The sequence below is a fragment of the Lissotriton vulgaris genome, chromosome 2_1 (assembly GCF_964263255.1).
Source record: "Lissotriton vulgaris chromosome 2_1, aLisVul1.2, whole genome shotgun sequence".
NCBI lineage: Eukaryota > Metazoa > Chordata > Amphibia > Caudata > Salamandridae > Lissotriton > Lissotriton vulgaris.
The window spans coordinates 2,031,574,330-2,031,602,316 of record NC_141687.1 but is presented as its reverse complement, the minus strand read 5'-3'; the positions used below and the strand labels follow the sequence as shown (position 1 = coordinate 2,031,602,316).

At 45.0% G+C, this 27,987-nt stretch overlaps 1 protein-coding gene and 1 pseudogene across 1 annotated transcript in view; both read right to left on the bottom strand.

Annotated features, from left to right (window-relative positions):
• Nucleotides 1-27,987, bottom strand: part of ATP8B4 (ATPase phospholipid transporting 8B4 (putative)) — a 3,619,152-nt gene that overhangs the window by 3,177,163 nt on the left and 414,002 nt on the right. The gene's annotated exons all lie outside the window — the stretch shown is intronic.
• Nucleotides 1,388-27,850, bottom strand: LOC147733694 (uncharacterized; annotated as a pseudogene).

Sequence of the window (27,987 nt, the reverse complement as noted above, 5' to 3'; positions counted from 1 at the left end):
GTTCTGTCGGATTACAAATAAGTAGGTCATCGACATACTGCAGCACTGTACTATCACATTGAAAATTAGTGTGGTCATTCTTGACGGTCCTATTATAGGCGCTAGGGGACTCACAGTACCCTTGAGGTAATCGAGAAGGGAGATTCTGAGAACTGCGATAGGAAAATGTGGTCAAATAGTGACTGTCTAGATGTAGGGGAATGCTAAAGAAAGCATTCTTTAAGTCTATGACTGAAAAGTACTTAGCATCTTGTTGTAAAGTGGTGAGGATCACAAAAAGGTCGGGCCTGCAGGGATTTCTGGTATCACTATGCCATTAAGAGGGTGCAGGTCTTGCTGCCCTTGGCCTTCTTGATCAGGTTCATTGGGGTCCTGCAGGAGGATACACCTGGGTATATGACTCCCTGCTCACCAGTGCCTGTATATCGGATACAATGCCATCCTCAGCTTCTTTAGATAGAGTATATTGTCTCACTCTTGGCAGTAGTGCTCCTTCCTTGAGGGTTATTCTAAATAGCACTGCTGTGTGGATGAGGCAAACATTGTGGGGCCTTTTGTCCACAAATTAGAGGGTACTTTCACATAGTCACGGTCATTGATCGGGCTGGAGAAATTTCTTGGTACCGCAGGCTTGTCTCCAGTGTGGGTTAAAGGGGTATTCTGTCTTAGAAACAATCTCTATTCTTCTGGGGTCATCAACAAACAGCTGGTCATCTCCCACATGCATGTTGGATCAGGAAAGATGATACATGCCCACATTGCACAGGTGTGGTCACTTGCCATCAGAGGCCTATAGACGGGAGACACTTCCAGACCCTCTATTTCCAGAATGAAGTTTTTGTCTAATGCTTCAGAATAGGGTCCCTATTGTCAAAAGAGAACGTTTTTATGTAATTCAACTAACTTCCCTGTCAATTCTGGTGGTATCTGATAGTGTACACTGTTCTGATGAAGGTTAAAAGGTCTATGGGTCTAACCTGGTAAAAGCCTAAAATGTTTGTGACCATAGTCATGATGTGTCTACGAGATATTCCTGGTGTTGAACATATCATAGTTCCATCCTCTTCAAAGTGAATAGTCATGTTACATTTTGACATGAGATCATGTCCTAGCAAGTTAGCTGGGGCATCTGGGGAGAAAAAGAGACAGCCATCAAAACACCTCCCCTTATTTTCATCTCCACAGATTTAGTGAAAGGAACCCTCATCACAATCCGGGAGAACCCCTGCGTGTCCACTGATAAATTTGATAGTGGGAACCCCTTTGTACGGACAGAGGGCATAGTGGCCCCAGTGCATATGAGCAAGGTGTACTTCTTGTCATTTATGGCTACCATCACAGTGGGTTTCTGGTCTGGACTGGATACAAGACTACTCCGCAAGGACCTTCATTGGGCATATTCTCCCATGTCATTTTACTGGAATGGGTTCCCTCCCCTGACAATTACCCCTCCTTGTGAGTTCTTCTGCTGCAAGGTGGACTGCACTGTCTGTTGTGGCCCATACTTCATATGAGGGATGGGTTGTTGTAACTGGGTTGCTGTAACTGGTAGAGTGGTATCTGTGGTTGAGACAGCAATTGCATTTGGCTTGCAGGAGGTATATCACCTGGGGAATCATAGGAGGTTGTCCCACAATACCACCAGGTGGTGCCACCTGGTGGTATCCTTGTCTGGTCACCCTTGTCTGGTTGTTACGTTCATCTTCCTTTTTGAACCCACAATCACTAATGAAATGTTCTGGCACCTTGTAATAGTGACATGTCTGGAATGTGTTTAGTCTATTTCCCCAAAACCTTTGACGCCCTCCTCTTACATTATTACTGTTATTGCTTCTCTGGGGATACTGGTTGGGTGGTATCGGGGTGCCAAGAGAGGGCATACCCAGGGACACTGCAGCTAGCTGGGTGGTGTAATTGACAATTCCTTCCTCTTCTTTCTTGGTCAAATTCTGCTTCACCAATTTGGCTGTTTTCTCTATTTTGTTGTTCTCACTTTTTTCTTGTTCCTGTCTCTACTTACATACATGTATTATGTGTGCCTGTATCTCTGTCCATGGTTTGGCATCTAAGGCCACTATATTATCTAGTTTGTCCTGCACATCAGCTGGTAGACATTTTTTCACTATGTTATAAAACAGTATTGCATTCTGTCCTGTCCCATCTTTACTCTCTCCTACATCTTGTGTCTATTTTTCCTTCATTCCTTGGAGGAATTGAGCTAGATTCTCATTTGGCTGCATTGTCTGTGTCATATGAGACCTGATGTCTGGCCTGTCTGGATACAGTTTTCTCAATTGTTTCCAAATAATTCCCCTTAGTCTGTTAAAGGGTGCCCTACAGGCACGGTGTGTCCATTGGGGTGTGGGGGCGTAGTCCCCCACCGCAGCTCCCTCTGCGTTTCTGAACTTAAGTAAACTGACTCAGTTTACTTGCGTTCAAAGACGCTGAGGGAGAACTGACAATCATGTCAGTCAGCATGACATCGGACTGCCGACCCTCTTCAGAGACTGAAGGCGGTGGGTGGTCCGGCGTCATGCTGACTGACATGATTGTCAGGCCATCACCAGGGGTAGGCAGCAGCACAACACAAGTGCGCATGAGTGGGGACAGAGGGCACATTTTTTGCCCGTGCCCAGTCATGCGCACTTGTGTTTGAACTGGTTTGCGCATGCCCATTAGGAGCCCCTCGGTCTCCTAATGGGCGTGTGGTGGGCAAAGAGTAGCCGTGCCCGAAGCCAATCCTGGTGCTGCTGGCAGCGCCAGGACTGGCTGAGAGGGGCTGCCAGTCCACTCCAGTGCCGTTGTGAAGGAGCCAAGGGGAGCAGAGGCAGTGCGGACCGGCAGTCAGGTAAGTGTTCAGTTGTATATTTAATTCCCTCTCCCCCCCCAGTGAGCCGCGCCCCCCCTAACCCCTCTGCGAGCCGCGACTACTCAGACGTCATCGAACAAAGGAACATTGTGGAATGCCTATTGTTGGTGAATGTGGACGGTTTAGGACTGGCAGAAAAGGACTGTTATTTTGTTACCTCCACTATGTACTTCTACTTTAAGAATGAGCATTATGATATCTGAAAACCAAAAATATTATTTTTTGGATGTTTGTTACGGTTTAATATCACTTACAAAGGGCAAAACGGGGACATGCGCAGTAGGAAGGAGTAGGCCTTCAGCTTCTCGGTGTCCACGCTCCTCACCCACACAGTGTTATGCAGTCTGCTCTGTGATTTAGGCCCCTCCCCTGTAATGCCCCTGCTTAATATGCTGCCGTGCACGAAACAGAAGACGGAGTGCCAAGAATGCACAGATTATTCTAAACTGGCACAGTTTCTTCATACGGGACCGATCATCCCCATGGTGAGCTGGGTCATTATTTCTCAAGCTTCCACAATCTACATTATAACTAGGAAAAAACGCACTTGCAATCAACCGGCGAATATATGATTTTACCACGATTACAAGTTCCACGCATGGCATTACCAGGCGAATTTTAGTTCGCAAGTGGCTTTACCACGCTGGAATTTACAACGAAGGATTATACCACGCGTAGAAACGTCCATTAAGCACAAAATTACATAATTACTACAAATTACTTTAGATTTATTTATTCTTTTATTTTACTGTGCGCTTAAATATATATATGTTTTTATTAAAGATTATTTTCTTACCTGACACCTTCCCGTCTTTCTCCAGCAGCCCTTACTTCCATCCACCTTGGAAACAAGCGTCAAAACACGTCTACCAAAATTAAAAAAGGACTGCTATTTTGACGTACACGGCACGTCTTTGGGGGAGGCACTTTCCTTTTACTTCAGTGGTACTGAAGTGCGTTTTTTTTTTATTTAAGTAACCCGGTCCTTTGTTTTTGGTTTTTTTTTGGGGGGGAGACGCCCCCATCCCCCCCTCCGAGCCCCTCCCAGCCCCCCAAGCCCACGCAGAATGACTGGAAGGAATACCACGTCTCCCCCTGGCCCAGGCAGAACATACCTGCGTGGTAAAGACGGTCGTGGAAGGCACCCACGTTGAAAAGACGTTTGCGTGGTAAGTGACCTGACCCGTGGTAAACGTTATTAGTGGTAATGCCTTCGTAGTAAATGATGTTTTCCCTTTAGGATTAATGCTGCAGCATGCAATGGCGCGCATCCCAGCTCATATGTTTCCAATTGTTGCGTTTTATCATTTAGAAAGCAATAGTCAGAGCAGCCCATTGCCTGTCGTCTTCTGGGAAAAGCGGTGTACATCATTTACATTCTGGCATGGGGAATGCAGCTCTGAACACCAGCAGGGGACACATCCTAGGGGCGTCGCTGTGAGAACCACACTCTGCCCCGCACTTTGTAAGTCACCCATGACACCTCAGCCCGGAGAGCCATCTGTCTTGCAGCAATTTCCTACAGTAGCCGGGGCGCAGACTGCTACTGTCCTCGGGGCAAAATCCATCACACCGAACTCTGCCTCCATCAAAGGCTGCTCCGAGGAAAGGTCAAGTGGGCCACCGCCATGCTTTTTGGGCTCATCAGAGACATATTCAATTTAATTAAGCTTCTCAGTACTATTGATTTTGGCAGTTTCAATTACTGCGCGTTTATGGCTTCTGCATCTAGTGTGGTAACAATTACTTATTAATCAGGTGCTACTGGCGGCGGGCACTTTAAAAAGATAAATAGTTAAGCAAAGCACATGGCTGGAAGTCATGAAGCGCTGCAGCTGACTACTGCCTTATAGCTATGAACCAAGCAGGATATCTCTATTCGCTTTTGAATTTGCACATGTAAATGAATTTTTGTCTGTTTCCTGTTTAACATAAATTTTTTATTTTTTTAAATAATTATTTTCCATAAAACAAACTTTGGAATGACTGAATTTTTGCAGGACCGAATCCGAATGCTGTAAGGGTGTTATTTCCACTGTTGTTTAATGCTTTGTCTAAATGGCACATTATGGTCATCGTGAACAATGTAATTGAAGGAATTCTCTGTATGGTATTGTTAAAATGGATTATTTAAATTTTTTAAAATGGCATCACAAATACCTAAACAGGCTGTAATAAATTAATCCTATTGAGTGCAGCGAAGGGAGAGTGATGTCTGTGTGAGTGCAGGTTGAGCAGTGTGCCTGTGTAAGTCCAGGGTGAGTGATGTGGATGGGTGAATGCTGGCTTAGTGATCTGTCAGAGAAGGGTGAGTAATGGGTCTATGAGTGCAGGGTGACTATGCCTATGGCAATGCAGGGAGAGTGATGTATCTGTGCAAGTGCAAAGAGACTTGTCTGGCTACTCCCAGAGTTGTGTTCGCCAAGCCACCTATTTTCTTTCTCCAATTTGCTTGAGAATGCAACATTTGCCAACTGTTTTTTCAAAATGTTCTCGGGGGAGACCCCCGGAACCCCCCATAAGTGGTTTGTGATCAGTTTCTCGCCACAGTGCAGTATTTACGCTTCACCACTTTCAAATGTCACCAGCTGTCCCTGGTGCCCCATCACCTTTCGGGTTGATCAATGTCACATCCTTTACTCCTGCCTTTGTGACCAGTGTGTCTGTGTCATCCTTTAAAGGGTACTTAGTAAGCTCCTAATGTCCCCTATTGCAAGAGTAATCCCTGTGGTATATTTTTCTAAAGCTGCTATCCATTTCCCAGCCCCTTCAGCGAGTGGTGGCAACTGTTTTTTAAGATTTTCTTTGTTCCTATGGGCCATGGTATATACTGAGGCGCCGCTGGGCCTTTAAATATCAAGGGCAATTGTGTCAGGACTGTAGTCCTATGGCCAGTAGGGTGACGAGATTCATACTTATGAGCACACCTCCACCACACTCTGAGACTTTCTTGCATATACGAATTGTCCCAGTAAGGATCCCCTATCCCCTGAGAAATGCATTTTTCTACATTTGCCACCATTTCTCGGAGTTCAAAGGAAGCATCTTGCAGCCATGGTGTAATCTGGGATTTCAATTCTTCTGTCCAACCAGCTAGGTTGTCAGTTAAAGGGATAAGATTATTGCAACTATTCTAATGTCTGGCTACAATTTCATTGGGCATAAAAATATTGCCTGGACACACAGGGAGTACATGTGCCAGATCTTTCCTCAGTGTCATCTTTCCTGCTATGCCAGACTTTCCCTTTCTCCCATATGGGCATGCATGCATGCGCACCATCGAATGCTAATCTGTTCAGTTCCTGTTGCCCTCTTTGTAAAGCTTGTCCTGCCTTTTTGCTTTCTTCTCCCTCACAGGCATACTGTGACTAGTCCCAGTTATTTTCCTCAAGAAGAGACATTCTGTTTATATGTTCAGTGATGTCATCCAATACCTCCTCTGATCCCTCGTAGGATTTATCTGATCCCATATCTTCTTCTTCTGGGATGCTATATGTAAGGGCGGTGTCCTCTAGTCCTCTTTGTTCTATCATATGAGGCCTATTTGCCGCCCCTCACTATCAAGACCAGGGGGTCTTCTTCTCTTTCCTGAGTCACTCTTGCGTCTGCCTCTCCATCCTCCGGCATTTTGACCATGTTGCCTACATTATTCTCCTCTGCTCCTGGGTACCTGAAACTCCAGAACCCTGTGGGAGGAGGTTCTGGTGTGAAAGCTACCCTTCGTGTCTCATTTTTACTGTTGGGACTTGTTTTTTTCAGAAAATCTCCCTGTTTTCTAGCACCGCCCATTCCCTATGTGTCCCTTGAACCTTCATTAGGTGCACCCCCATCTTTCCTAGTGGGGGAAATCTCATCCTCCAAATGAAGTGTAAATGTGGAGACTACTATCCCTACATATTTTGTACTGCCCCAGCCATCATCTCCCGTGGTGTACTAGCCATTCTAGGACATGGAGCTATATGAACATACTCTCCATGCTTAGAAGAAGATTCCGATAGTGGGCTATACTCAGGGTCTGTATATCCCACAGCAGGGGGATGTGAAGAGATGGGTAGTGAGTGCAGTGCGCCAGGTTGCCCATCTTGGTGGAGAGGTGGAGGAGACTAAGGGGTGATCTGAGACTTTATCTTTGACTCTCTCATATATGTTTCACAAAAGACCTTCCATAGGTCCATTGTGGTCTTTCTTTTCTCTAGTTTATTCCCTTGAATTTTCTTTGTAGAATGGGTAGCCATATGTTCTACCATTGTAATATCAAATGTGCCCTCTTTGGACCAATCATATGCAAGTTGTAATGTGGCTAAATGGCATTCCTTACAATATTTCTTCATCCTGTCCGTGTCTCCTGAGAACACCTTAACCATGGGTTCTTAAGGAGACCCTATGTCTTTTTAGTGAACTTGATGTTATATACAATAGTTTACACTTTAAGTGGACTCCTATTTAATTCCTGGGATATTTCCAAACTTCACATAAACCTTAACCCTTTCAGTGCTCATGACGGAATGGTTCCGTCATGAGCACAAATTCCGTCATGAGCCCACACCCAGAGAATCCCTCTGCTGCTGCCTCCCCAGGCCTATTTTTGGTTTTCGTTGCAATGACTATCACGCGCATGACACGCTATTGTCATTGAAACAAAAACGAAACTGAAACTTAGTTTCAGTGTTTCAGTGCTTGTGGGGCTATCTCAGCCCCCGAGCACTGAAGCACTTGGGAGAGGTATCGGTGAAAAGGGTAGAATCTCTGCTTTCCAATGTTACCCTTCCCTCGTGGATCCCTACTTGGCGATCACCCCAGGAGGGCGATCCCCAAGCGGGGATCCACCCACTAGCACCAGAGGGGGGGGGCATCCCCTTGGGCAAGGGCCTTTGGTCCTTCCATGTTTTTGGGGCCAACTTTAGTCTTTCTGCCCTCCCTGGGGGGGGACAGATGGGGCAGTAGCCCCCAATCTGCCCCCCTGGGGGGTACAGGAAGACCACTAGAGGCCAGGGATTTTTTTCTGCAAAACAGAAGTGGGGGCTGACTAATATGGGCATGCCAAAGCCCTCACTCCCTTCACAATTAGAGTCTTTCTACCCCCCTGGGGAGCATATGGGGCAATAGCCAGAAAGATATGGCTTGCGTGGGTCCCCAACGTTTTCCTACCCAGAATCCCCTGCAAACCTCAAATTTAGCTGAAAAAAATTACCTTTTTCTCAAATTTCTGTGTTGGAAAGTTCTGTAATCTACGTGGATCCACAAATTTCCTACCACCCAGTGTTCGTCCAGGTCTCCCAATAAAAATTGTACCCCACTTGCGGGGGTGGGTCAAGTACCCGCGACAGACAAGGGCCCAAAACATATTGAGGAGACATCCACATTACCTATCACAAAACAACCTGGATTTGCAGAGGGTGGCCATCTTGGGAAACTTCCAAAGTCACACATTTCTGAAAAGTAGATACCCGGGGGAGTCCAGCGAGGTATGACTTGTGTGGGTCCCCCAAAATTTTCCTACCCAGAATCCCCTGCAAACCTCAAATTTAGCTGAAAAAAATCACTTTAGTCTCAAATTTCTGTGTGGGAAAGTTCTGGAATCTACGTGGATCCACAAATTTCCTACCACCCAGTGTTTGCCCAGGTCCCCCAATAACAATATCACCTCACTCGCTTGGGTGGGTCAAGTACCCGCGACAGGCCAGTGCCCAAAAAGTATTGAGGAGACATCAAAATTACCCATCACAAAACAACCTGGAAATGCAGAGGGTGTCACCTGGGTTTTTGGCCCCGGGCACGGCGGCCATCTTGAGAAAGTTCCAAACCCACACATTTCTGAAATGTAGACACCTGGGGGAGCCCAGCGTGGTATGGCTTGTGTGGGTCCCCCAACATTGTCCTACCCAGAATCCCCTGCAAACCTCCAATTTAGCTGAAAAAATGTCCCCCCACCCAGCGTTCCCCCAGGTCTCCCGATAAAAATGGTACCTCACTTGTGTGGGTATTCCTAGTGGCTGAAACAGGAAATGGCCCAAATCGTATTGTGGAGACTTCAAAATTACCTATAACAAAACAACCTGGTTTTGGAGGTGGGGGGGCATCTGGGTTTTTGGCCCTGGGCTTGCCGTCATCTAGGGAAACCTACCAAACCCACGTTTTTGAAAACTAGACACCCTGGGGAGTCCAAAGAGGAATGGCTTGCGTGGATCCCTCAACGTTTCCCTATCCAGAATCCCCTGCAAACCTCAAATTTAGCTAAAAAAATATGTTTTCCACATATTCTGGCGTGGAATCACCATGCTGGCACAAATGTTACCTCACTTGTGTGGGTGTCCCAAGCAGAGCTGGCTAAAAACATTCGTAAAAAATGTAGCGCTTAGAATTCTCGGTGCTATACTCAAAATCCCTATGTTTTGGGCTCTTCAAAGTCACAGGCCTTTGGCCAGCCCACACAAGTGAGGTATCATTTTACTCGGGAGAACAAGGGGAAGGCTGGGTGGTAGGATATCTGTGTCGGCACGGTGATCCCACGCAATAATGTATGGAAAAAGTGATTTTTTTCAGCTAAATTTGAAGTTTGCTGGGGAATCTGGGTAGGAAAACGTTAGAGGACCCATGCAAGCCATGCTGGACTTCCCTGGGTGTCTAGTTTTTAGAAATGTGTGGGTTTGGTAGGTTTCCCTAGATGGTTGTCGAGCCCGGGGCCAAACACTCATGGGCCCCCCCTTGCAAAACCAGGTTGGTTTGTGATGGGTAATTTTGATGTCGCCTCAATAGGTTTTGGGCCCTTGCCTGTCACGGGTCCTTGACCCACCCATGCAAATGAGGTACCATTTTTCTCGTATGACTTTGGGGAATGACAATTTGTGGATCCACGTCGATTCCAGAACTTTTCACCACAGAAATGTGAGGTCATTTGTGGGTTTTTTGGACAATTATTTAGGTTTGCAAGGGATTCTGGGTAACAGAACCTGGTGAGAGGCAGTCAAGTCACCCCATCCTGTATTTCCCTGGCTGTTCAGTTTTAAAAAATGTATAGGTTTGCTAGGTTTCTCTAGGTGCTGGCAGAAAAAAGGGTCATTTTTCAATGTGAAATTGTGGTGTGCATGTTGCCTTATGCACCGCTTCCTGTTGCCGCCACTAGGCCTACCCACACAAGTGATGCACCATTGTTCTCGGGAGAATTTGGGGAACGCAGGGTGGGTGGAAATTTGTGGATCCACACCGATTCCAGAACTTTCTACCACAGAAATATGAGGAAAGTTATTTTTTTACAATGTCTTAGGTATGCAAGGGATTCTGGGTAACAGAACCTGGTGAGAGGCAGTCAAGTCAACCCATCCGTTATTTCCCTGGGTGTCTCGTTTAAAAAAATGTATAGGTTTGCTAGGTTTTCCTAGGTGCCGGCAGATCTAGGGTTAAAAAACTACAGCTAGGCACTTTGCAAAAAAAGGGTAATTTTTATTGTGAAAATGTGGTGTGTTCACATTGAGTTGTGAACCATTTCCTGTTGAGGGCACATTTTTATCGGGAGACTTAGGGTAATTCATATTTGTAAAGCTACTGTTATTACCTATTGACTTTCGATGTCTTTCATTTGGAAGGCAGAAATTCAATGTGTAAAAATGAAGTAATTTTGAAAAATGATCAATAATTCTCATGCTAGTATGAGCTTTCCCAATTTCGGAAATGTGCAAATATCTACTGTTTCAAAAGTCTATGCTTTGTTCCAGTTACAGAAATACATAGGTGTCTTTCATACCGATTTTTCCAGGTATACACTTTCCCAGAATAATTGCTATATACCCGGTACATAATAAAAAAACCATTGCAAGTCGCTGCTCACTTTTTGGCTCTGGGTTGGTCGGGTTCTTGGTGAACCTGTTCTTGGTGAACCTACAAGTCCTATATATCCCCACCCCCAGGAAGGTCCAGCGGATATAACGGTATATTGCTTTCATAGAATTGCCATAATTAGAAGTTACATGTGAAAACGTTGACACAAAAGGCTGTTTTTTCAACCAATTTTCAATTTTTCCTATATTTAACTGGTAGTTTCTATAAAGAAACCTTAAAGGATCTACACAAATGACCCCTTGTTGAATTTAGAATTTCGTCTACTTTTCCAAATTTATAGTTTTCCTGGATCCATTATTGCTTTCATACCCATTCTACCAATAACTGGAAGGAGGTTGAAAGCACAAAAAATAGCAAAAATAGGCAATGTCCCAGAAAAATGTCAAAACTGTGTAGAAAATGTTGGTTTTCTGACAAAAGTCTGCTTGTCCCTCAAAGCTGGGAAGATGGTGATTGCAGCACAACAACCCTTTTTTGACACAATTTGCAAGGAAAAAAACAGACGCTTTCATCTGTAGCCCTTTTTTTTCATTTTTCCCAAACAAAACAAAATTTAGCTGTATTTTGCCTAATTTCTGGGTCCCCTCCGGGAGAATACACAAACCCTGGGTACCTTTAAAATCCCCATGATGTTGGAAAAAAGGACACACATTTGGCATGGATACCTTATGTGGTCAAAAAGTTACAGGAGCCTAAGAGCGTACTACCCCAAATAGGCAAAAAAAGGCTTAGCCCAGGGGGTGGGGGGTTACCTAGCAGCGAAGGGGTTAATTCGATTGTGAAGGTGAACAGCAGATATATTTATCCCAAGACCATTTCCCTCACTATTACTGAGGGATTGGTCAGTTCTTTTAGAGGCCTTCTAGAGGATGCCTTACTCTTGGGAAAACAATTGTGACAGGTTTTGTAGGTTTTAAAACAAATTCCTCTAAGCGCCGCCCTTATTTGCTTTCTGAAAAGTAAGGCTTTTGTCTTGACTCAAGTTTTTAAGTGTATTCCACTCTTTAGTTGATAAATTGCTTTTGTTCGGTTTTTTGAAAGAAATTTTCTGCACTTCCGACATTGCTACATAAGAAAGTAATTATGTACGCAAGGAAGTACTTTTGACACACGATGTCCTAATTTACATTTGAAAAATTCAAAAGGTGCAAATAAAATTTATGGAACTTGGATAAGAAACCCTGTTGTTTCAAAGTTGATTTTGCGCTCAGCCTCGAGGATAGATGATTCTACCCTCAATACTTGCAATCACATTTCTATCTTATACATACATGTACATATACAGCAATACTACATTTCATACCAAGGCAACCAAAGGACTACAGCATCATTTCTAAATTGCATACTACGGCAAAAAAAACATTACTGATAACTTCCCTCTGGATTCGTAGAGAGGGCAACTTTTCACTATTTTGCAGAACATACACTCAGCCTGAAATCCTGTTCTGCCTGAACCACCTTCAACTATATATTTGAGTTCCTAGTATCTTCCGGTCTTACCACCAGGATCCCTTAATATTGTGTCAATACACATTCTTGCATGCGAACAATAAAATCATATATCATTGTAAAATTTGCTAATTTCTTTACATGTAGAAAGGAACAGACCTGGCACTGCTCCCACCTTTAAAAAAAGCCAAACACCCGAGTCCTACCTGCCCCATAGAAATGCAGAGACTTTTATTGAACAACTGTGTCTCTTTTACCTTTCAGAGGTGTGCAAGTCACTTCTTAGGGGACAGGCAGTATTCTGGGCAGGCAGTCGGGGACGTCAAGCAGAGGTCCTGGCTGGTCAGGCCAATATGTTGAAGGAAAATCTATCAATAAAGTAAGACGTAACCATTTTACACAATGATATTGTTTTAATCAATCAACCAATTGGGAAAATCAGTCAGTCTGAAACAGAGACCGAAGGCTGCACCTCATTGGGCAAAGCCTATCTGACTTCAACATATTCTCAACAGGGTTGCGCTAAGGCAGAATCCACCCTTATTTACACTCTGTACTCAATGCTCCATGACAATGCAAAAAGTTTCTACTGTCAGCCTCTAATTGTGCAGATTTAACAACTAGAAATGTGGTGGCCATTTCGTAACGTCTGTTCTAATTATTGATGTCCTGTCAAGTTAGAATCTGCAAAGAAAAAAATCTTTTTATGTGTTTCAGTGCAGATAAATTGACCATGCAACATGCATGTATGTTTCCTAACACTAATGCGTACTGTGACCAATGTATTTTTGTGGAACCCGCAGTTATCTTTTTCAGAACAACCATTTATTAGGCCAAGGTCGGTTTACTACTTTCATTGGTTTAAAACTATCCCTCACCTGAAATGTTTCTATTGGGGTTTGGGATTTTATAATTGTGTGTATGTGTCTATAAATTGTATTCCTATTATTTCCCTACATCATATTAATTGCTCAGCCAAACAACTTCTGCTGAATTTGCCTCCAGCCAAAACATCTAACTATGAAGACAGTTCCTTCTCTGGACCTTATTTATTGAGGGAGAGAAACAGTGACATTCTATACCGGTATCCTTCCATAAAGAACCAACTTAGCCATTGTTGGGACAGAAAAGTCCTCTGCATGGTAAACAACGTATACCCCTGTCCTGAGTGCCCAACTGTACTGTTGTCTGGATCCCTAATGCTGATTTTTGTGTCATTGATGAATACAGTGAGCTTCGTGAAAGAGGAACTCGGAACCCCTGCTTGCCGCCCCGACCTGCGGAAAATAATTTTAGGTCGCGATTTCTACCAAAACGTCAAACGCCCTGCCTGATCGCGCTGCCTGAACCCACAATAATTGTTTTCAGACAATATTCCCTACCATAACGACGATTGCACATTGGCAGTGATACTGATCATGGTTTTACCTTAAATTTCTCTCAAGTATTTTCCCCATTTTTGAAGTAAACAGCCACTACCTGAATCCTCATTTAATGCCTGGATTCTAACCAATCTTGTATTCTGTGAAAAGCTGCGACATCTGCCCTACAGTATTACGTGAATGACCATCCTTGCCCTTCCCACTGGCAAGTTTCAGGAGGCTCAACTGTCCTGATGAAGATCTAAAATAATATAGATCGAAACGCCGTTGACCTACCCAAGGAATTTCACGTGTACCATTGTGTATAATTGTTGTGTGTGTTTATCCTTGTTGTGTGTGACAGTTCGTTCACTTTGATCACCTATGTCACGTCCTGCACCGTACTATTCACCTGAGCACCTGAAATACTGTGTATATATGTATATAATTTTGTGTCTTGCTATGAGAAAAGAGTAAAAATAAAAAATTCCAAAATTTTTCCTACTACAAATGCTCCCCAGCGACTTATTAAATATTCGCTAATACCCCTTGTTTTCCTTTAAGGACCACATAAGGCCTATTCCGAACCATTGTTTTATAAAATTATTATTGATGAATACAGATCATGAGTGTTAGCCATGACATAGGCCTGTCTCACAGATTGCGGTCTTGTTGTACCAGGAGGGGTGCCCAAAGCTCTACCTTCATAGTGGTGGAAGGCAACTGCCTTCACCAAGAGTTGAGCAGCTTGAGCACGTGGTGGTGACATACCCTGTGCTGATCAGTAGTAGTGAGCAGGACCATTTTAAACTGTGTCACTGGAGTGAGGCCTACAAGCTTGTTTACCTTCTTAGATGTTCCACTGCTGTGTGCTTAACGCACCCTTGACCTATATCAGGTAGACGCGGAGTGCTGCATTAGTTGTATGTGTACCTGGAAATGGTACAGTACAAGGATGGAGCAGTACTGTGCAGTGATGTAATTGGTATATGTAAGCCTGAGAGAAATACATTATATGAGTGCTGTGCAGAGCGTGCGCAGGGATATAATGTGTTGGGTATATGTGTTCTTGCATGAAGTACAATACATTTGTTTATTTATATAGCACAGACACTCATCCCCTAGGGGATATCACAGTGCTAGAAAGCTTCAGGTCTTTTCAATTGTGAGGATAGAAGATAAGAATTAAGGTCTAGAGGTAGAGTTTTTCAGTGGGCCGCTGCCAAATAAGAAGAGGAGCAGTACAATGTTCTTACTTTTGTAATCTGTTTGAACTCAGGCCATGCACTGCATTATAAAATTTCAATTTGGATTCAAGAATTTCAGGCCCTCTATTGTAGAAGAATGATGGATTTAACCCAGATCTCTTGACTGGGGGTGAATGTTGTGATTTGTTCTGTATTCCGTACATCAATTGTGTCTTTTTTGCTTTCTCACCCTAAGTGCACCAGGTATGCCCAGATGTGGGTCCTGGGCTCACTCTGCCACTAGAATCAAGCTATCCTGGCTGAAGAGGGGTGAAACCCCGAAACCGGTCCTAGGATGTTTGTTTCCGGTCCAGGGAGGACCTGGCTTGGCAGTTCGGGCTGGACTGTTCCCATGAGGCACAGGGTCAAGACTGATTTGCATATGGCCAGGTCTAAACTGGGGAGGCATGGTGAGCAAATGAATGATGGATTTAACCCATATCTCTTGACTGGGGGTGAATGCTGTGATTTGTTCTGCATTCCGTCCATCAATTGTGTGTCTGTTACTAAGGAGAGTGAGTGTGAGCCTAACACTGCCAGGTGTATCGCAAGCAGACTGACTTCTCCAAGCAAGATTGGATTTTGCGAATGCCCATTCTGAGGGCACCTGCTGTTAAGCCAAATGCTTCTGTGATACAGGAGTGGTTAAGACTTGAACTAGGGTCTTTGGGGTCCCTGAAGAAACTCACTGCTAAAGGTGCTGTGGCACCATATACACTTCTGACTGAAATCTTAAAGAGTCAAAAAGGAACTCTTCAGAATGGCCTAATAGTTTGCACAACCTGATGTGACCACCGGTGATTGGGGATTAACTTAGGATACGTTACACAAAGGAGGGGGAGACAGGGATTTGCCTAATGACCATTGGAGCTCTGAGCTCCAGGGTGGATTGAGTTGTTGCATATGAATGTCGAATCTATTTGCATGTGAAGAGTTTTTCTTATAACAGCAAATATTTGGCTTGACATTGATTTATCGTTCATACTGTTTGCATTTTGAATTACGAGTCATGTTTACCCCCCCACACCCCCAAGGGAGCCTTGACTGCTCGACCACAGCTACCAATGAGAGTCAATGGAAGATATCAATCAATCAATCAATGGCATGTAAAGTGGGACTACTCACCCGTAAAGATTTCAAGGCACTGGGGTTGGGGAGGGGAGCAGCTGGTCCATGGTCGAAGGTGCTGTGGTTCAGTCGAAGAGTCAGGTCTTGAGGTCCTTCCTGAAGTGAGGCAGTGACGGTGACTGTCTGAGGTGGGGAGAAGGAGTACTGGGCCCAGTTGAGCAGGATCCATAACATGTCAGGCCCCAGGGCATCAGAGGTGAAAGGCCTCAACAACCATATTTGGGACTAGTAGCCCCTGCATGCCCGGTGGCCCTCCTAAAGGGGTTCTGACAGCGTCTTTAGGAAGCCAATTCAACCTGGGCTCATCATTCAGCCGTGCTTTTATTTTTTCATCATATACTTTCTATTTTTCCTTCCCATTGCCAAGAAACTCTTCATTAGTGTACTCTAAAAATAACATAACAAACATGCACATTCTTTTGCATTTGGAAATTATTATGACCATTGCAACAGGAGTGTGAAGTGCTGCCAGGCCAGTTTCTCTAAACCACAAGTTTGATGTGAGCGTTTGATATCTGAGAGATTTCTGTTATTTTGCTCACGTTATTCGCAAGGTATGCAAATGACATTCGCTTTCTGGAAGAAAATTATCCGTATCAAATGCAGAGTGATTTAAACGAACATCCGCACCAGTCAAGATATTCAATTTTATGTTTTCAAGTTTGAGAAAACCCCAGTTATTTTGTTTCAATCTTAGATCTTGAGAATCCCATAAAAGAGGTCTTGCAAAGCATATCAAGTGTCTGACACTCAAACCTGTTAACAGGAACGTTTTGTTTCAGAACTGTACCTTCCTAGTAGTCCTCTCAGGCCCAAATATATTTTGAAAAGGTCATATTTTTATTGTCTTTTTGACCCCAGCTTCTCAAAAGCGTCTACCCTGCCAAATTCAAAATTGAAAAAGCTCAATTTTCAAAAACATCTTCATAGGCTACATATTCTGGTAAAGCCAATCCTTCATCACTTAGAGGTAACACCAGTGTTGCAATATACATTTTCGAACCAATAGCAAGTTTGTCAGTCACAGAATTTACGTCATGTGAAGTTGCTAACACTATTAAACATTAAACGTTCTGTAAGCAGGATAAATAATAGCTGTTACCATTAGCCAATTAAACGGCTCCTAAAACACAGACATCCAGCAAACAGTACAAATCGTTGTGTTATTCAAGATATAACAGTGTGATCTCTGCATCGAGGGAACAAGTTCAAAAGTGGTCAGGCCCCAAGAAATACTGCCTCTGCTCACTTCTGTGACTGGGAAGAGCCAAAAACATAGGGATTAAAAGTATAGCAGCAAGAATTCTAAGCGTACATTTTTTTAAAGATACGTTTTTAGCCGTTACTGCATTGGACAGCGACACAAGTGAGGTATCATTTTATTTGGGAGACTGAGTGCAACGCTGTGGGGTAGGACATTTGTGCTGGCATGGTGATTCCACACAAAAATATGTGGAAATGTGTTTTTTCAGCTGAATTTGAGGTTTGCAGGGGATTCTGGGTAGGAAAATGTTGGGGATCCATGCAAGACATACCTCGCTGTACTCCCCCGGGTGTCTTAATTTCAGAAATGTGAAGGTTTGGTAGTTTGCCAAGATGGCAGCCGAGCCTGGGGCCAAAAACCCAGGTGACCTCCCTTGCAAAACCGGGTTGTTTTGTGATAGGTAATTTTGACATCTTTTCAAAATTTTTGGGCACTTGCCTGTCACGGGTACTTGACCCAACCACACGAGTGAGGTACCATTTTTATCGGGAGACCTGGAGAAACGCTGTGTGGTAGGAAATTTGTGGATCCACGCAGATTCCAGAACTTTCCACCACAGAAATGTAAGGAAAATGTGTTTTCTTTTACAAAGTTTGAGGTTTGCAAAGGATTCTGGGTAGCAGAACCTGGTGGGAGCCAGACAAGTCACCCCATACTGGATTCCCCTGGGTGACTGTTTTTCAGAAATGTATAGCTTTGGCGGCAGAGCTAGGGTTCAAATTCTACAGCTAGGCACTTTGCAAAAAAAGGATCCGTTTTCACTGTTAAAATGTGATGTGTCCACGTAGCGTTTTGGGCCTTTTCCTGTTGCGCGCACTAGGCCTACCCACACAAGTGAGGTACCATTTTTCTTGGAAGACTTTGGGGAATGTGGAATTAGTGGCATTTTGTGGATTCATGCAGATTACAGAACTGCCCACCACAGAAATGTGAGGATTTTTTTTTTTTTTTTTTACAAAGTTTGAGGTTTGCAAGGGATTCTGGGTAACAGAACCTGGTGAGAGACAGACAAGTCACCAAATCCTGGATTCTCTAGGTGTCGGGAGAGCTAGGGTTCAAAACCTACAGCTAGACACTTTGCAAAAAAAGGGTCAATTTTCACTGTGAAAATGTGGTGTGTCCCATTGCGTTTTGGGCAGTTTCCTGTCTCAGGCACTAGGCCTACCCACACAAATGAGGTACAATTTTTCTAGGAAGACTTTGGGGAATGCCAGGTGGGTTGAATTTTGTGGATACGAGCAGATTCCTGAACTTTTCACCACAGAAATGTGAGGAAAATGTGTTTTTTTTTTCCAAAGTTTGAGGTTTGCAAGGGATTTTGGGTAACAGAACCTGGTGAGAAACCAACAAGTCACCCCATCCTGTATTACCCTGTGTGTCTAGTTTTCAAAAATGGATAGGTTGGCTAGGTTTTCCTAGGTGCCGGCAGAGCTAGGGTTCAAAATCTGCAGCGAGGCACTTTGCAAAAAAAGGGTCAGTTTTCACTGTTAAAATGTGGTGTGTCCACGTTGTGTTTTGGGCCGTTTCATGTCGCAGGCACTAGGCCTACCCGTTTTTCTCCGAAGACTTTGGGAAATGCGGGGTGGGTGGACTTTTGTGGATCCACGCAGATTCCGGAACATTTCACCACAGAAATGTGAGGAAAATGTGTTTTTTTGCCAAAGTTTGAGGTTTGCAAGGGATTCTGGCTAAGAGAACCTGGTGAGAGCCAGACAAGTCACCACATCTTGGATTTCCTTGGGTGTCTAGTTTTCAAAAATGTATAGGTTTGCTAAGTTTCCCTAGGTGCCGGCAGAGCTAGGGTTCAAAATCAAGAGCTAGGCACTTTGCAAAAAAAGGGTTGTTTGTTGTTACGACCATTTTGTTGTGCCTGCAGCCAGTCCCTCCCCCTACGCTCCCGCCTCCCAGCTCCCCCTCCCACCCACAGGACACCAGGAACGGCCCGGCTGGGGATTCTCTGTGACCAGCCTGACTCCTTCTGAAGCGGTCGCTCCACACTACCTCCTGACCTCGTAGCGCTGTCCTGGTATCGTAGCGCTGCTTCTCCCCACTGCCATACATTAGATTTGAATTAATTTTCACCCGGTTTGTGGCGTAGCGCACCGCATTGCTTTGATTGTTTTTATATTTAAATTGTGCCTGTGTGCTCCACCGTTCGCTCGCGTTGCCCGCATTGCCTCCTGAGCAAAATTGCTGCCTGATTGCGCCCATAGCGTCCTGTTGTCCGTTTGTTGTTGTTACGACCATTTTGTTGTGCCTGCAGCCCGTCCCTCCCCCTACGCTCCCGCCTCCCAGCTCCCCCTCCCTCGCTCCGCCCCCTCCACTTCTCCATTTATGACCGATGCATTTGCGGGCAGCGTCCACGCGCAGCGGTCGCGCCCCATGCGCGCCGAAGGTGCGCCAAAGGTAAGCCCGTCTACGCCCATCCGCGCCTGGACCGCGCCCAGCGCCAGACCCCCTGGCCCCCGCCGTACCCAGCCCACTAGATTCACATATGATGCCGCAACTCTCCTCGCCCTCAACCCCGGACGCACACCACAATGCTGCGAAACCACCCGAGGACGTACCCACGGTCCATTCGCCTGCCACACCTGCAAGTTCACCTGCTTCAGGACCCACACCAAATCCACTTCCTCCAAACACAGCTCCGACTCTAACCACCTGAAGTGCATCCTGCTGAACACCCGCTCGGTCCACAGACACGCAACTGAACTCTGGGACCTACTCGACACTGCGTCACTGGACATCGCCTTCCTTACAGAAACATGGATGAACACATCATCAGCACCCAACATCGCCATAGCCATACCGGACGCTTACAAGATCATCCGAAAAGACCGCACCAATCAAACAGGAGGAGGCATCGCCATCATCCATAGGAACACCATCAAAATCACGACCAGCTCAGACGATAATCTTGCAACCGCCGAACATCTCCACTTCCAGATCCACACCGACCCTAGGACCACAATTAGAGGCACCCTCATCTACAGGCCTCCAGGAACCCGTACTCAATTCAGCGATGACATCACTGACTTCATCAGCTCACATGCCCTCGCCTCCGAGAACTACATTCTATTAGGAGACCTCAACTTCCACCTTGAAAACAAACACAACAGCAACACCACCTCCCTTCTGGACAACCTGGCCAATCTCGGACTCAAACAACTTGTTGACACCCCCACCCATGTAGCCGGACACACGCTCGACCCTATCTTCACCTCCAGCAAGCACATTTCCTTCGATCGCACCACAGCTCTCCATTGGACGGACCACAGCTGTGTTCACTTCAGCTACAAAACCACCTTGACCCACACCCGCCCACAACCTATTCCTTGGAGAAACTGGAACAAAATCACCTCCGACCAACTCCTCACATCACTCAACCAAAACCCTCCCACCCTCTCATTGGACTCAAACCAAACGGCCACCAAACTCAAGCAATGGATCACCCACAGCGCTGACGAATTAGCACCCCTGAAAAAGCACCAGATCAAATCAGGCAGCAAAAAGGCTCCCTGGTTCAATGATGACCTTAAAAAGTCCAAGAAGCTATGCCGCACCCTAGAGAAAACATGGAGAAAAAACCCAACCACCGACAACATGGCCACCCTCAAAGCAGCAACCTGCAAACACCACCAACTGATTCCATCCACCAAGAAATCAGCATTCAAGGATCGTCTCGACAACAACGCCCCCAACAGCAAGGAACTTTTCAACATCGTCAAAGAATTCACCAACCCCACCGCAGCATCTAACGACATCACTCCCTCCCAAGACCTCTGCGATGCGTTATCCTCCTTCTTCTACAACAAAATTGCCGACATTCACAACAGCTTCGAGAACACTCCCTGCGAACAACCCTCCCCACCCCCCTTAGATCCTACACCGCCAACTAACAACCTCAGCGTCTGGAACCCAATCACTACTGAAGACACCATCCGCCTAATGAACTCAATCCACTCTGGCTCGCCAACCGACCCCTGCCCCCACCACATCTTCAACAAAGCTGACTCCATCATCGCACCCCATCTCCGTGATGTCATCAACTGCTCGTTCAACTCTGCCACCTTCCCAGAAAGCTGGAAACACGCCGAACTCAGCGCCCTCTTGAAGAAACCCACAGCAGACCCCTCTGAACTTAAAAACTACCGACCCATATCCCTCCTCCCTTTCCCCGCCAAAGTCATTGAGAAAGCCGTCAACAGCCAGCTCGCTGCCTACATCCATCCAAAAACTCCCTCAATCCCTCTCAGTCCGGATTTCGAGCCAAACACAGCACCGAAACCGCCCTCATTGCAGCGACAGACGACAGACGACATCCGAACATTACTGGATAACCGCCGCTTTCGACACAGTCTGCCACAGCACCCTTATACAACGCCTCAGCAACATCGGCATACAAGGAAAAGCCTTGGGCTGGATCATCTCATTCCTCACCGGGAGAACTCAAAGAATCCGACTTCCCCCATTCAACTCAGAGGCCACTAAAGTCATCTGTGGCGTACCACAAGGATCATCACTCAGTCCCACCCTCTTCAACGTTTACATGAGCCCACTCGCATCCATCGCGCGCCAACACAACCTTTAACACACTTTATAGTAGTTATTTGTTTATACTACTATCATCGCACTCTTTTATTGATTTGGGAGTGAGAAGGTGCATATTAAAGGTTATTTACCCCTTCACTATCCAATTTTATCTATTGATATATACACACACTTTCACTTTTTAGTTTTTCACAGTTTTGCACTGCTCTACAGTTGTCAGCCCACACCTTTAGACACCATAGAATTCACTGGGCCTCATAGGTCAGATTAGGCGAACACATCTGTCTGTCTGCTGTGGGTATACCATCTTACCTTCAGGAGTGAAGGATCCCAGATAATGAATAGGGTGGTTTCGGTCGATAACTGATGGGAATTTTTTCACAAAGAAGGAATACCCTATGCGTGTTGTCACTAGCACACTTTATTAGTTGTTATTAGTCCGTCTTCTTCTTTTGCAGATACGTAGTTAGTCTTTTTTCCTTTGACCCATTGCTCCTCTTTGTTGGTGTAACTGGTATGGTAGGGGTGGTAGCAATGCATGGTCGTTAAACATCCCCTAGGACCCTCCTTTCCCTGTTGTCTTTGTGTAGGAGAGAACGCCATTCAGTAGAGTCCTCCTACATCTCCAGGAGGTGTGGGGCCAGGAGTTCTGCATATTCTCTCTAGAAGGCGGTGGTGAAGCCGTCAAGCCGTAGTGCCTTATCACTGTGAAGTGAGTTAATGGTTTGTATTATTTCCTCGGTTGAAAGGGGCATATCAAGAAATTCTCCGTGCAAATGCTCCAGCCAGACCAGCTGCAACTAGTCTAGATAGCTGGTGAGTATATCAGTGTCTCCGCTAGGCCGTGAAGTATATAGTGTGGCATAAAAGTTCTTCATGGTATCTAGTATGGCAAGAGGTTGATCTAGTGTACCATGTGCAGCATCATCTAATTAAAAAATTTAGAAAGGGGAACGTGTTCGCATTACAATACCTCCAAGAGTCTTCCCTGGCCTGTCTCCCTCTCCGTAGCACCACACTTGTGCTTCCTGGTTTAGGCATTTAATTTCACGCTCTGCCTCTGTGTTATATTCAGAGATTTTCTTCCTGATCTCGGCCAGGGTGGCGGGTTGGTGTGACCTAAAGTATTCTTCCACGTGGGTTTTCGATTTCTGTGTAAGTGTGGACAATTGGGAGCGGATTGACTTCAGAATGCCAGCCTGCTTGGAGATGCATAATCCCCGTATCACAGCTTTAAATGTTTCCTAGATAATGAAGAGTGAGAAGTCAGTAGTGGTGTTTGTTGTAAAATGGGATATTATTTCAGCTCTAATTTCTTCTTTGAACGCACTATCCTGGAGTGCCTCACTGGGGAGGCACCAGGTGAAACCGCTCAGGGCTAGTTTAGGGAGGGTGAATTCTAGCAGGACCAGTGCATGGTCTGAATGTGTGCATGGCTTTGGCATCCCACAGTGTAATATCCTGCGAGAAGAGCCAGTAATCAATTTGGGACCACGAACAATGTGGAGGGTGAAACAGGTGCCTTCATGTTGCCCCTGGCGGGATCACCTACAAACATCTAGGAGGCCATGATCTGACATGAGTGTGTTGATATTGTCCATGGCCCTAGAGTGTGGTTGCCGCGCAGAGACCAACTTGTCTAGGCTATCATCCAGCATGACATGGAAGTCTCCATCCCAGATCTCCACCCCATGACTCAGCCAGTTAACCAGCTGCCAAAGGTCAGTGAAAAACTCAGAATCAGCAGTATGTGGGCCGTAGACTGCTACTAGAGGGATGGGTTGAGTATAAAGTGTACCCGTGGTCATGAAAAACCTACCCTTCCTATCCGCCATGAGCCTGCTAGGCCCCCTGCATATGAGAATAGCCACCCCTTGCATAATTAGAATACAGCGAGGTGTATGCTTCGCTATGCCATCTAGCGCGCAGGCCTAGAGGAGTATGGGAAGTAAGATGGAGCTCTTGAAGAGCGCAGACATCTATATGATGTTGGGTTATGTAAGGGTGAACCAGCCTGGATTTAGGGTAATCGTTAATGCCATTTATATTCCAGGTTAAACATCTTACCTACCTCTATCAACATAAGAAAATGCATACTTGTTGTGGTGACCGACTAGGGGAGATACAAAAGGAGTTTGTAACTTGTTTCAACCTGTTGTTGCATTGTGAAGGCCATAGCTTGTGCCAGATTTCACTATATCAAATATGTCTTGCATTGGTCCCAAGTCCCCAAATCCCCTCTCCTGCAGGAACCCCAGGGTGGCCTGATGGGCATAAGCCCAGTGGTGTGGAACCATACATTACAGGGCATGAGATACAGAGTAGTCACAGAGAATGGCAGTTTCCGGATCACAGTTATAGCCTTGCACTTATCTGGAGTGAAGGTCATGATTCCGCCAATTTAATAATTAGTGTCCAGAGAGGATTCGCAGAGGAGTCCACCAAGGGCTGCTGTTCTTGATCTAGCTTTTCGGCGAAACGGAGGGCATCTTTGGCATCAATGAAGAAGTGTGGCGTGCCTTTTTTCATGATACAGAGTTTAGCGGTATAGAGCAGAGCGTATGGGGTGTTGGCCTGTTGAAGCATTCTTTTGGCTGGGAGAAACTTCCTTCTAGAGTTCTTCACAATGGTGAAGTCCTGGTAGACAGAGACGCGGTCTTGCGGGTGCCCCCTGGGGCGGTCGTGGCCCAAGAAAGCAGTGTGCACGCTTCACAATGAACATGGGGGAGAGTGTGTCCGCGAATAACTTGCGTAGAAGTGATTCCATGAAGGCCTCCATCGTAGTGGGAATTACAGTGGACTCTGGAATGCCCTTTAAGCGGAGGTTGCTACGGCACGTACTGGACTACAAGTCCTCATTTTTGGCCTTAATTTCATTGAGCACTTTATTCATATGGAGCAGATGTTATTTAGTTTCTTCTTGAGCGTCGTCATAATCAGAAATTCGTGTCTTAGCCTGATCAAGCCGATCTTCATACCTGTCCACCCTGTGTTTCATATGATCCAGTCTCGCCATAAGTGCCTCTAGCTTGGAATCAATAGTTTTCAGACTAGATTTCACATTGATCAAAAGCTCTTTAATGTTGCTATCCTGCGCTGCTTTGGTGTCCACTGGGTCCGTCTGGTTCTCAGGGTCTTCCTGGTGAGTGGAGTGCCTGCTCTCAAAGGAGAGTGTGGGTTGTTTAATGTCCCATTTGCCGGAAAGACCAGGCGTCGGTACAGGTCTTCAGTCACTCCAGGGGTGAATTGGTCATAGCGTCCAAGCCGCCAATCTAGATCACAGCGGGGGCTGTGGAGAAGCGGCAGTGATCCAGCAGTGCAGGGTAGATGGATACCCACACTGGTAACAGGGCACCTTGGCTGTACCGTCTGATGTCGAGGAGTCAATGCCCCCAACGGCCAGCCTCTGCGGGGTGTCCACCGGGCAGTGAGCGATCATCTGCGCAAGGCGCGGGTCAGCAGAAACACAGTGACCCTCCCCCATCAGCAAAACTAGCGTGTCCAAGTCCCGAAGCCGGCCGTAGCCCGCAAAAGCCACCAAATAACACCTACCCGGCCAAGGCCAGGGCAGTTGCTCTCCAATGAGCAGCATGAGCGGCATGTGGTCTTCCGAAGCTGAGAACCGCACACGGGGCCACCCGCCTTCGGCAGCCGCGGGTCCCAGTAGGATGCAGTAATGAACAATGGGCATACACTGCCACAGGCGTCGTCTCCAAGTGGCGGACGATAATCCGCCGGCTCCGGCCCCCACGCTCCAGCGGTGTCAGCGGGCTAGGAATGCCTGCGCGATTCTCTTTGTTCAATGGGCTCAAAAGCCAGAAGCAAGCCACCGGTGCTGCGGTATGTTGGTCAGGAACGGGTTAGTTGTTGTTTGGGTGTAGGAGGGTGATGATGGCGCAGACTTATGGCAGATTTATTTATCCGGTCGGCAGAGCACCTCTACCGAGAGGCCATTTTGCAGCCCGGTCAACCTCCGCCATCAAAGAAAGATGCAGTATTTAATCAAAGAAAGATGCAGTATTTAATCACAGATAATTATCTGCTTTAGAGTTTGTAGATATAAATGTGCAATGGGATCTCTTCTCCACAGGCATCATTTTGGAAACATTGCACTTCCGGGAGAGAGGAGATCCTATTTGCATGTTTATATATACAAATTGTATATATGACATTTTTTCTATTCGACAACAGAAACTCCATTGCTATCAAAAAATAAGGTAAGGTTAAAGTATGTGTGTAAAATCCTCTTTAAATAAAATCATAAGAAAGGATTTGATTGAAGAAAAGTTGGTTTTAATGAGAAGAAATGAAAATCCCATCCATCAAGGCTCTGCAGTCAGGTGCAACTGAATGCAGCCTCCTTTAACATTCAATCACCATGGAGAAGTTGCTTGGAGTCACTTGAAAGAATACACCAGCAAGATAGCCAAACTATGTACAGTAATAATAAAATTAAAGTAAACATTGTTACACATCTTCCTCCTCAATAACAAAACAAAAAGAGAGTAAAGACAAAAAGTGAAAGTAAACATGAGCTTATCTCATTACATAGTCTCTAAACTTTATAGGGATTTTGATAGTTCTGCTGGGCTTCACTTTCTCAGGCAACCCAGCAGCGGCTGTAAGAGAAGGTAGAACTGGATTTTTATTAACAACATCACCCTTCATAACAACTACCCTATTAAGATACCAAATTCTACCATCTTCTGTTTTAATGGCATTATTGAGAACTTTTACAACTCTATAAACTCTTTTAAATAAATCAGAAGATTTGTGTCATAAAGGTGCTCTGATCATGACCTGATCACCCAAACTTACTTGAGTTTTCTTAACTCTTTCGACATCATCAAATCTGTTCTTACGTTCATTTATCCTAATTTCTTCTCTTCTTTCCCAATCCTTGTCCACAAGCTTACCACCTCCCTTTATACACATCAAGTCATTCACCCAATATGGTGTGATGAAAGTATTGGGTCGTCTGCTTTTGAGCAAAGCAAAAGGTGTACAACCTGTCATGCTGTGAGGAGTATTTCTATACATTTCAACAAATTTCTCAACTCCTTCCTTCCAATCAAGGTTGTTTTGTTTAGAAAGGGATATAGATTCTTTGAGTACTCGAATAAAGTGTTCTACCATTCTGTTACATTCTGGATGATATAGAGAACAGCATTTGTGTCTGATGGAGCATTTGCCTAAGAAATCCTCCATCTCCCTAGAAACAAATTGGACCCCATTATCAGCGAGTAAATAACCAGGAAACCCTTCTCTCATGAACACTTCCTTTAAAAATGTTATAACATTTTTAGAATCAATTCTAATCTTAATCTCCGGCCATCTAGAAAACAAATCTATCAAGGCAAAAATATACAATTCACCTTCATTACTTTTCACTGGTTCTAAAATATCCAGAGCAAGTTTAAACCAAGTTCTTTCCGAAGACACCTAGGTGGGATTAACCTTGTTCCTCTGAAAATTAATCCATCTGACTTTGAGATTTCATGCTTAACATTCCAATATTTTTCAGAGGTACCTTGTTTCTTATTCTGCCAGCCATTCTCAACCAAAGCAGCTAACTCTAGGAGTTCATGATCATTTTTACATTCTGTCTGCCATTTCTCTTCCTTGATGCCATCATTCTCAACAACACACACCCATTCTAGCTCCTCCTTTTCATCATGATCATCTTCTTCTTCATGGGGTCTTACTAATCTAGAAAGCCCATCAGCAGTACAATTACGTACCCAAGGCAAATATTCCACTTTAAAATCATACCCTTGAAGATTTATGACCCATCTATAAGTTCTGCTGGAGATTGCATCAATACCCTTTTAATTAAAAACCTCAACTAGAGGTTTGTGGTCTGTGCGAACAGTGAACTTAGTGTTCCAAAGCAGATTCTTTAACTTCTTTATAGCCCAGTGTACTGCCAAAGCCTCTCTTTCAATTACCGAGTAACGTACTTCCGCTCCTCTCGAACTCCTTGAGAGAAACAAAATTACGTTGATTTCACCTTTACCCTCCTGCTGTAGAACTGCCCCAAAACCTTTTAAACTTGCATCCGTTACAAAAAATGTTATCCCTTCAGGATCAAAACTTCTAAGCTTCGGGGTATCATTAAATAAACTCTTAATTTTTACAAATTCATTCTCACATTCTTTACTCCAAACAAAATCTACACCTTTGCAAAGAAGAGTCTGCATGTTAATTCATTTTCCTTCAAATCCTTTAACAAATTTGCTGTAATACTCAGCCATTCCTAAGAACTTTATAAGATCTTTCTTG